Raw genomic sequence first — 10,085 nt, 5'->3', positions numbered from 1 at the left:
TATCTGCTCAGCACGCATCAGATACTCAGCCATCCTTCTCTTCACCGCCTCCCGCGTTGTAGAGCTGGGCTCGCTTGGAGAGGGAGATTAGTCGCTCCAGCCCTGACACCCAACTTCTCAGATTCTTCTGAAATTATTTCTGTAGTTAGAAACAGGTACGATTGGCTTTCCTGAAACAGTATTTTGTTGAAATGTAATTGTATCTTGGAGATATTAAGCTAATTGTTTGCACCCAAATTGGCCATTTTAATTTATAGGATTCAGGCCACATTCTATAAATATAATACCCAACATCTGATGTGGACCAGACGTCCTCCTACCAATGAGTAAGACATGAGGAATACAAATTATAATAATCAAAAGCCACCCACGGACCCCCACACCCAATGCCAATCCCACCCCAACGACGGACACCCACACCCAATGCCAATCCCACCCCAACAACAGACCCCCACACCCAGTGCCAATCCCACCCCACCCACAGACCCCCACACCCAATGCCAATCCCACCCCAACGACGGACACCCACACCCAATGCCAATCCCACCCCAACAACAGACCCCCACACCCAGTGCCAATCCCACCCCACCCACAGACCCCCAAACCCAATGCCAATCCCACCCCACCGACGGACACCCACACCCAATGCCAATCCCACCCCACCGACGGACACCCACACCCAATGCCAATCCCACCCCAACAACAGACCCTCACACCCAGTGCCAATCCCACCCCACCCACAGACCCCCAAACCCAGTGCCAATCCCACCCCACCCACGGACCCCCACACTCAATGCCAATCCCACCCCAACAACGGACCCCCACACCCAATGCCAATCCCACCCCAACAACGGACCCCCACACCCAATGACAATCCCACCCCACCCACGGACCCCCACACCCAATGCCAATCCCACCCCAATAACCAGTAAACAGTATCAGTTCTCTATGTTTGACAAGTAGCATGAACCTGCAGCTTGGAGTATTGCTTCTCCACTCCTTGTAATGTATTCCCTGTGAATCTGGTGATGGATTTTTTTCCCATTACAGAGAAATTTGTAATGGAAGTTGCTTTCATTATTTAGTGTGAAAGTAGCAGGTTTTGACCACTGTCAAATGCTGTTGAAGTAATATGGCTACAGGTTCACCTGCCTCACCTAAACCCGATTCTGGTAGGAAGCTGCTATAGACCAACAAGTGCTAACAGTCAGTATCTGGATAATATGTGTGAAATACTTGGTAATGTATGTGATATCAACTGGGAGGTATATTTTCTGGGTGACCACATATTGACTGGCTTTCATCAAGCTGGCCACTCAAGAAAAAACTTCAACATCACTGTTAACAGTGGCTGCATCCTGGTTCAGCTTATCAGCCAACCTACAAGGGTATTTACAAACAGTACAGGAATAAAATCATCCACTTGTATTGACCACATCCTTACTAATGCTGCAGAAATCTGCTCTAAAGCAGTATCCAAATCCATCGGATGTAGTGATCACAATATAGTTGCCATACCTAGGAAAAACAGTTTCAAAGGCTGGGCCAAATATAGTGTATAAGCGGTCATACAACAAGTGTTGTAGTGATTCCTGTTTTCAAGATGAAAATAATATTTGCTGTTCAGTGGTGTGTAATAAGGAGCAACCAAATGCTGCACTTGACACATTTTTGAAATTGCTTATTCCAGTTACTTATTCCAGTTACTTCAGGAGGCTGAATACATTTGGCTTGGCACCTAAAACCCTTACAATATTTTACAGATGCACATTTGAGGGCATCCTGTCAGACAGTATCACTGCCTGGTAAGGCAACTGCACATCCCGCATCACCGGGGGCAAACTACTTGCCCTCCAGGACACCTACAGCACCCGATGTCACAGGAAGGCCAAAAACATAATCGACGACAACAACCAACCGAGCCACTGCCTGTTCACCCCGCTATTATCTAGAAGGCTTGGTCTGAACAGCTGCATCAAAGCTGGGACAGAGAGACTGAAAAAAAGCTTCTATCTCGAGACCATCAGACTGTTAATTAGCCACCACTAGCACATTAGAGGCAGCTGCCTTCATACATAGACTTGAAATCACTGGCTACTTTAACAAATGGAACGCTAGTCACTTTAATTATATTTACATATCTTGCATTACTCATCTCATATGTATATATTGTATTCTATACTATCTACTGTATCTTAGTCTATGCCGCTCTGACATTGCTTATCCACATATTTACACTACCGTTCAAAAGTTTGGGGTCACTTAGAAATGTCTTTGTTTTTGAAAGAAAAGAATAACATCAAATCGATCAGAAATACAGTGTAGACATTGTTAATGTTGTAAATTACTATTGTAGCTGGAAACGGCTGATTTGTGATTTAATATCTACATCGGTATACAGAGAGAGGCCCATTATCGGCAACCATCACTCCTGTGTTCCAATGGTACGTTATGTTAGCTAATCCAAGTTTATAATTTTAAAAGGCTAGTTGATCATTAGAAAACGCTTAAAGAAGCAATACAACTGTCCTTCTTTAGACTAGTTGAGTATCTGGAGCATCAGCATTTGTGGGTTCGATTACAGGCTCAAAATGGCCAGAAACGAATAACTTTCTTCTGAAACTCATCAGTCCATTCTTGTTCTGAGAAATTAAGGCTATTCCATGCGAGAAACTGCCAAGAAACTGAAGATCTCGTACTACGCTGTGTACTACTCCCTTCACAGAACAGCGCAAACAGTCTCAAACCAGAATAGAAAGAGGAGTGGAAGTTAGTCATTAAGATAGTGTCACGCCCTGACCTTAGTTATCTTTGTTTTCTTTATTATTTTGGTTAGGTCAGGGTGTGACGAGGGTGGTTTGTTTAGTTTTGTATTGTCTAGGGGTTTTTCTATGTCTAGGTGTTTATGTGTCTATGGTTACCTAGATTGGTTCTCAATCAGAGGCAGCTGTTTATCGTTGTCTCTGAATGGGGACCATATTTAGGTAGCCATATTCCTTGGGTAGTTTGTGGGTTCTTATTCTATGTTTAGTTGCCTGTTTGCACGAGCCATATTAGCGGCATGGTTCGGTTTTGTTGTTTTTTGGATAGTTTGTTCAGTGTTTGTTATTTCATTAGGGAGTGGGTATGAGAAAATAACTTTTTCAATGGGAATGCTATTTTTTCCACAATTTTTATTGAGATAAACGGTACCATATTGTAAATGTATCTATTAAAAGGATGCTGTTTAGTGGCAACCCAATTGTCTGCCTTTTTTGTACTGAGGTTTACCAAACGGGCAACTGAGATAAAAGGCAGTGGTGCTGTCGGCTGGTGAGTGATGCCAAATAATAAGAGTAAGAGAGGGCAGGTTTAAGAAGCATTGCTCTGATTTATAACCACATGACCCTGTGGAGACAGTCAAATAAAACTGCACATAGCGATCATTATATCTGCAGCCGAGACGTTTTTGGGCCACCAAGACTTAAAGGTAGAACTTTGAGGACTACTGTCGCCTAGAAATGTCCCGCCATCACAGGATCCTTCTGAGCCTGGGTAGGGACCTGATTAAAACAGATCAGCTGGCTGATTTAGCTTAATTAACATGTTGTTGCTGACAGTTTGTATGGAATTTGTCATTTGTTTTTTAGATTGATTTTTTTTTCCTACTTTTTGGATCCTTATCCACCTGTACAGTAAGTGGCAGGATATGCACATATAATTGGTGCGAACTACTTTATTTCAAAGAACTACCTTGTGATTGTGGCTACTGCTAGGAAAGTTTGAAGTAACGTCACAGTCAATCAACCTCATTCTAAATCAAAACAATACAGAAATGGCATATGCTCAAGACGACAAGCTTTACATGGCAAAAGTGGACATGCATCTTTGCAAGAAATGCCAAGAAACCATTGCAAAGGATTCGCTGCGAATGGCTGTCATGGTGCAGGTAATGTGGAGCATCTCTTTCATTCCGCGAAAACTGCAGAAATGTAACTGTATAAAACCCTTATATACGGTTATTATGTTGATTCTGCGCTAAACAGCCCATTATTGATATGTTGTGGATTTCCTTTACGAATAAAGACTGTTTTGTCGATAAGCCCTCAGTAGCTTTTAAATGGCTTCTGAACGATTTCATGTGAAAGCACGTTGATTCCTTAATGCATGTAGCGGCACTTTCCTTGCTGACGTTATTTACTTTACCGAAAATCACTCAATTAGTATTTCTTCAGATTGCCATCAATTGTGAAGTGATCTTGATGCATTAATTTGCTTTCCTATAGGCCCTTCCAAGGAATTTGACGTCAGGTGCCATTGTCACCTTGACCCATTTACAAATTAGCTAAGGGAGAATGTATTATACATTATTCTTTGTCATATTGACTTTTTAGTTAACCTATACAATTCCTGAGACTTGTGTGAATTGTGGCAAGAATTTTACATGGGCCAATGTTTACACTTCACAAGTGTAACGAGAAGCTAAAATTGCAAGTGTATGTTGCAGAGCTTCAAGTTCCTTGGTGTCCACATCACCAACAAATTCAAATGGTCCAAACACACCAAGACAGTCGTGAAGAGGGCACAACAAAGCCTATTCACCCTCAGGAAACTAAAAAGATTTGGCATGGGTCCTCAGATCCTCAAAAGGTTCTACAGCTGCAACAAAGAGAGCATTACTGGTTGCATTACTGCCTGGTATGGCAATTGCTCGACCTACGACCGCAAGGCACTACAGAGGGTAATGCGAACAGTCCAGTACATCACTGGGGCTAAGCTGCCTGCCATCCAGGACCTCTACACCAGGCGGTGTCAGAGGAAGGCCCTAAAAATTGTCAAAGACCCCAGTCACCCCAGTCACTCTACTACCGCATGGCAACAGTTTTTACCCCCAAGCCATAAGGCTACCCGGACTATTTGCATTGCCCCCCCAACCCCTCTAAAATGCTGCTGCTACTCTCTGTTTATCATATGCATAGTCACTTTAACTATACATTCATGTACATACTACCTCAATTAGCTTGACTAACCGGTGCCCCCGCACATTGGCTAACCGGACTATCTGCATTGTGTCCCGCCACCCGCCAACCCCTCTTTTATGCTACTGCTACTCTCTGTTCATCATATATGCATAGTTACTTTAACCATATCTACATGTACATACTACCTCAATCAGCCTGACTAACCGGTGCCTGTATATAGCCTCGCTACTGTTATTTTTTTAGGAAGAAGGCCATCGAGACTGGGGGAGCCACAGGAGGTCAGGCTTTAACTTCTAACCGTTAACCTTTCCCCCAGCATGAAGTCATCTGTGTATCCCTGTGACGCAATTGAAAAGGCACACCCAAAAAAAGTGAATGCTCATTGACTGGAAGTCAAAGGTCAAATAACACGTTGGCTTCCCTCTTCCTCACGGGAAAAGTTGACGCAAAGGGTGGGGCAAAAGGAGAGAAGACTCTGAATGACTTTGCAGTGGAGTATGCCAAGTTCAACAGCAGCACATGCAAAGAGTGTGAGGAAAAAATGGAAAAGTTTAGAAGCCATTATTTACATCTGTTCATTATCTGATATACACCTGGCTGCAAAATGAAGTTGCCCTACATCTATTCTAAAACATCTGTTCAATGTGAAAAAAGGTTTAAGAATAAAGAGATTGTTAATTTCCATAAATGCATGAATCCTACATAAACCCAAATTAACACTATCATAACAGCCCTAACACCTCTGTGCTCCAGGACTAAATCCGTGTGTTTAACAAGACCGTGGACCCAGAGAAGCCCCAGCTTGGGTTGATACACCGCTGGTACCATACGGCCTGCTTCGTGGGTCTTCAAAGCAGAGTACAGCGCTGCCCAGCTCAAAGGCTTCAACACACTCAGGGGAAGACAAGGAGCTCAAGATGAGGCTGCCTGCCATTAAATCTGAAGGGTAAGGCTTTGTTTAGTGATGTAATTAAAGATGGAGACTATTGTCTACGAACTTTAACTTTACTGGAATGTACATAATTCAGGAGCGGTGTCCCTGATATTCTAGCAATGCATACATGTTTCACGTAAAGAGAGCAAGGGTTGAGGGAATAGGGTATGTTCTTCCTAAACAACTGAGGGAGCAGAACTTTTCAGTCAGAAACATGTAAGAAACGAAATGGTTGAAATTATGTTGAAGCTTCAGCACGGACAGCGCAATGAACACTTGCTGTGGTGCCCTTTTGCTGCAGCAAGGAGGAGAGGGACAACGTGTGCCAGTCACACAGGCAATTGCTTTCTTTTTTTTCTTTACACAGCTTGGCATCGGGCTCCCTCGAGTCATTTGTCTTAATTGTTTAATAAAACATTGCGCTTAAAGCATCAGACAAGCTCAGTGCATATAGTTGATTTTATTAAAACACATAGGGTGTTTTGGAAGGACAGACAACTTTTTTTTTTCAGGGACAGCCCTTATTTCCAAATTTGACATCTTTGATCTCCTAGAGGAGATGGAAGGAGTCTGGCGTGCGTGTCGTCTCAGAGGACTTCCCTCACAGACATCAAGTCATCTGGCAAGGCTATGCAGGAGCTGGTCTCCCTGAACACCATCTACACCTGGAGGACAGAGGTCAAACTAGAGACCCATGCTACAGTAGTAGCCTCCAAGTCTGGAGCCATGGCTGCCAAGAGCACTAGGAAGGTAAGGAATCGGATGTAGCATTGATGAGTCATTTAACTGATTGGTATGGTAGAGTGTTATGTTGTTACAGGCTGCTATGGTAGAGTATATAGTAGTTGGGGTCAATTCTACTTTTTTCTATTTTTGCAGGTGGTAGCAAGGCCAGTAAAGAAGATGAAACTGACTGAAAGGAGGGGCAGCAGTGGACCCAGATTCTGGTCTAGAGAACAGTGCTCACGTCCTGGAGCAAAACGACAAGATCTTTAGCGCTATGCTGGGTCTGGTGGACATCGTCAGGGGAACCAACTACAAACTGCAGCTGCTGGAGGACGATGTTCAGAAACGGGTGCCACTTTCTCTCTTCCTCTCATCACTCTCTTTATCCTCCCCATTCACCACTCGTCTCCCCCTTTCCCTTGGCTACTCACTACTTTCCGTGAATTTATCTTCCTCTTCTGCCTTTGTCCTTTTCCGTTTCCCCTCATCTCACCCTTCTCTCTTTCCTCTCCCTCGGTCTCCTGGCTTCTGTCCCTCCTCACCTTCTCTCTTTCTCCTCTGTGTGTAGGTACTGGGTGCTCCTGGGGCAGAGTGGGCACCACCATCGGGGGGCAATACGCTGGATAAGTTCCATGAGAAGAACTCTACCATGGACAACTTCCTTGGTGTGTATGAAGAGAAGACAAGCAACACCTGGGGTTCTTCCCACTTCACCAAGTACCCCAACAAATTCTACCCTCTGGCAATCGACTATGGACAGGTACAGCTAGAACTTGCAGACACTGCTCAAGCTATGAAATCAGCTACAAGGATTGTTTGTGTTCATATTTAAGAAACATGTTGTGCATTTGACTTGACAGGACTACTTTTTAATAAGAAATGTTTGTGGACTACCATGACTGGCCCATCCTCATTGGTTGTTTCCTCCACCAGCATGAGAAGGCAGAAATTCCTTAGCATCCCCCCCCCCCCCCCCTTGTTGTTTTTTTAAACTATATTGTGTGTCTTCTGTGGTGTCTCGCTTCCGCCCTCTCATATCTTCAGAATCGTTAGGGAGGGAGAGTACCAGGGGTACTGCCCTTTCAAGGATCTGCCCAATCGTCAGCTACTGTTCTCGTGCCACCAACTATGCTGGTATCCTGTCTCGGGGTCTGCGCATCGCCCTGCCAGAGGCCCCCGTGGTAAGTGTCCACCTCACGTTACAGTGCTGTCTAATGCATGGGATGCATAGCCCAAGTTCCTTTGTTTGTTTTTTTAATTAGAAGGTCTATTGCATGTTGTTTTTTGTGCAGTCCATATTTATCAATATTTGACAACAGCTCCAGCTCAAATTCAGCTTTACTACATTGTGACATTTTGAAAAATGCTCACAATGTTTTGACACTTTCCAGATGGATTACATGTTTGGCAAAGGTGTGTACTTTGCAGACATAGTGTCCAAGTTCGCCAACTACTGCCACACCGCCCAGTACAACCCTACTGGCCTCATTCTACTGAGAAAAGTTGCCCTCTGAAACATATGCGTGACAGCTCAGGTTCTTAGAATGCTGTTAATATTCCATATTCTCTGCAGTCAACAACTATTGTCATTGATTATATATATTTTTTTGTACAGGCATGAACGTAAGAAGGCCCCGCACATCACAAAACTACCCAAGGGTAAACCAAGTGTGAAAGGTATGGCTTGATTTGAGGTAATATCAAAATGATTGAAAAGGCAGTATACAATCATGCACTATTTATACTAAAAAGTATATTGTAGTAACTTACTTGCCATTTAACTCATTATTTTCTTCCGTCTCTCCCTGTTAGGTTTGGGTAGAAATGCCCCAGATTCTAGTGCCATTGTCACTTTAGACGGGGTGCAAGTGCCTGTGGGAAAAGGAACCAACACCAACATTGAAGTCTGCTGTACAACGAGTATCCTTTGCTTCCTCTGAGGGCCTAACTTCTGACTGAGTCTCATACTTTCACATCCAATTGAGTTTGTGCATTGCACTTGTTATTGCAGCTCTACTACATTGTTATTACAAATGTATAAGGTTAGAACATTTTTATTTATTTATTTTTATTTATTTCACCATTATTTAACCAGGTAGGCAAGTTGAGAACAAGTTCTCATTTACAATTGCGACCTGGCCAAGATAAAGCAAAGCAGTTCGACACATACAATGACACAGAGTTACACATGGAGTAAAACAAACATACAGTCAATAATACAGTATAAACAAGTCTATATACGATGTGAGCAAATGAGGTGAGATAAGGGAGGTAAAGGCAAAAAGGCCATGGTGGCAAAGTAAATACAATATAGCAAGTAAAACACTGGAATGGTAGATTTGCAATGGAAGAATGTGCAAAGTAGAAATAAAAATAATGGGGTGCAAAGGAGCAAAATAAATAAATAAATTAAATACAGTAGGGGAAAGAGGTAGTTGTTTGGGCTAAATTATAGGTGGGCTATGTACAGGTGCAGTAATCTGTGAGCTGCTCTGACAGTTGGTGCTTAAAGCTAGTGAGGGAGATAAGTGTTTCCAGTTTCAGAGATTTTTGTAGTTCGTTCCAGTCATTGGCAGCAGAGAACTGGAAGGAGAGGCGGCCAAAGAAAGAATTGGTTTTGGGGGTGACTAGAGAGATATACCTGCTGGAGCGTGTGCTACAGGTGGGAGATGCTATGGTGACCAGCGAGCTGAGATAAGGGGGGACTTTACCTAGCAGGGTCTTGTAGATGACATGGAGCCAGTGGGTTTGGCGACAAGTATGAAGCGAGGGCCAGCCAACGAGAGCGTACAGGTCACAATGGTGGGTAGTATATGGGGCTTTGGTGACAAAACGGATTGCACTGTGATAGACTGCATCCAATTTGTTGAGTAGGGTATTGGAGGCTATTTTGTAAATGACATCGCCAAAGTCGAGGATTGGTAGGATGGTCAGTTTTACAAGGGTATGTTTGGCAGCATGAGTGAAGGATGCTTTGTTGCGAAATAGGAAGCCAATTCTAGATTTAACTTTGGATTGGAGATATTTGATATGGGTCTGGAAGGAGAGTTTACAGTCTAACCAGACACCTAAGTATTTGTAGTTGTCCACGTATTCTAAGTCAGAGCCGTCCAGAGTAGTAATGTTGGATAGGCGGGTAGGTACAGGTAGCGATCGGTTGAAGAGCATGCATTTAGTTTTACTTTTATTTAAGAGCAATTGGAGGCCACGGAAGGAGAGTTGTATGGCATTGAAGCTTGCCTGGAGGGTTGTTAACACAGTGTCCAAAGAAGGGCCAGAAGTATACAGAATGGTGTCGTCTGCGTAGAGGTGGATCAGAGACTCACCAGCAGCAAGAGCGACCTCATTGATGTATACAGAGAAGAGAGTCGGTCCAAGAATTGAACCCTGTGGCACCCCCATAGAGACTGCCAGAGGTCCGGACAGCAGACCCTCCGATTTGACACACTGAACTCTATCAGAGA

General features: G+C 43.6%; 1 pseudogene; it reads left to right on the top strand.

Moving 5' to 3' along the window:
• The first annotated feature begins 333 nt into the window (after positions 1-333).
• On the top strand, positions 334-8,561 carry LOC110530911 (poly [ADP-ribose] polymerase 1-like; annotated as a pseudogene).
• Positions 8,562-10,085: the final 1,524 nt, after the last annotated feature.

This window comes from Oncorhynchus mykiss, chromosome 8 (genome assembly GCF_057628025.1).
Source record: "Oncorhynchus mykiss isolate SJ-2025 chromosome 8, ASM5762802v1, whole genome shotgun sequence".
In the NCBI taxonomy this organism is placed as follows: Eukaryota; Metazoa; Chordata; class Actinopteri; order Salmoniformes; family Salmonidae; genus Oncorhynchus; species Oncorhynchus mykiss.
Note: the sequence above shows the minus strand (reverse complement) of the source record. Positions and strands in the feature narration are given on the sequence as shown.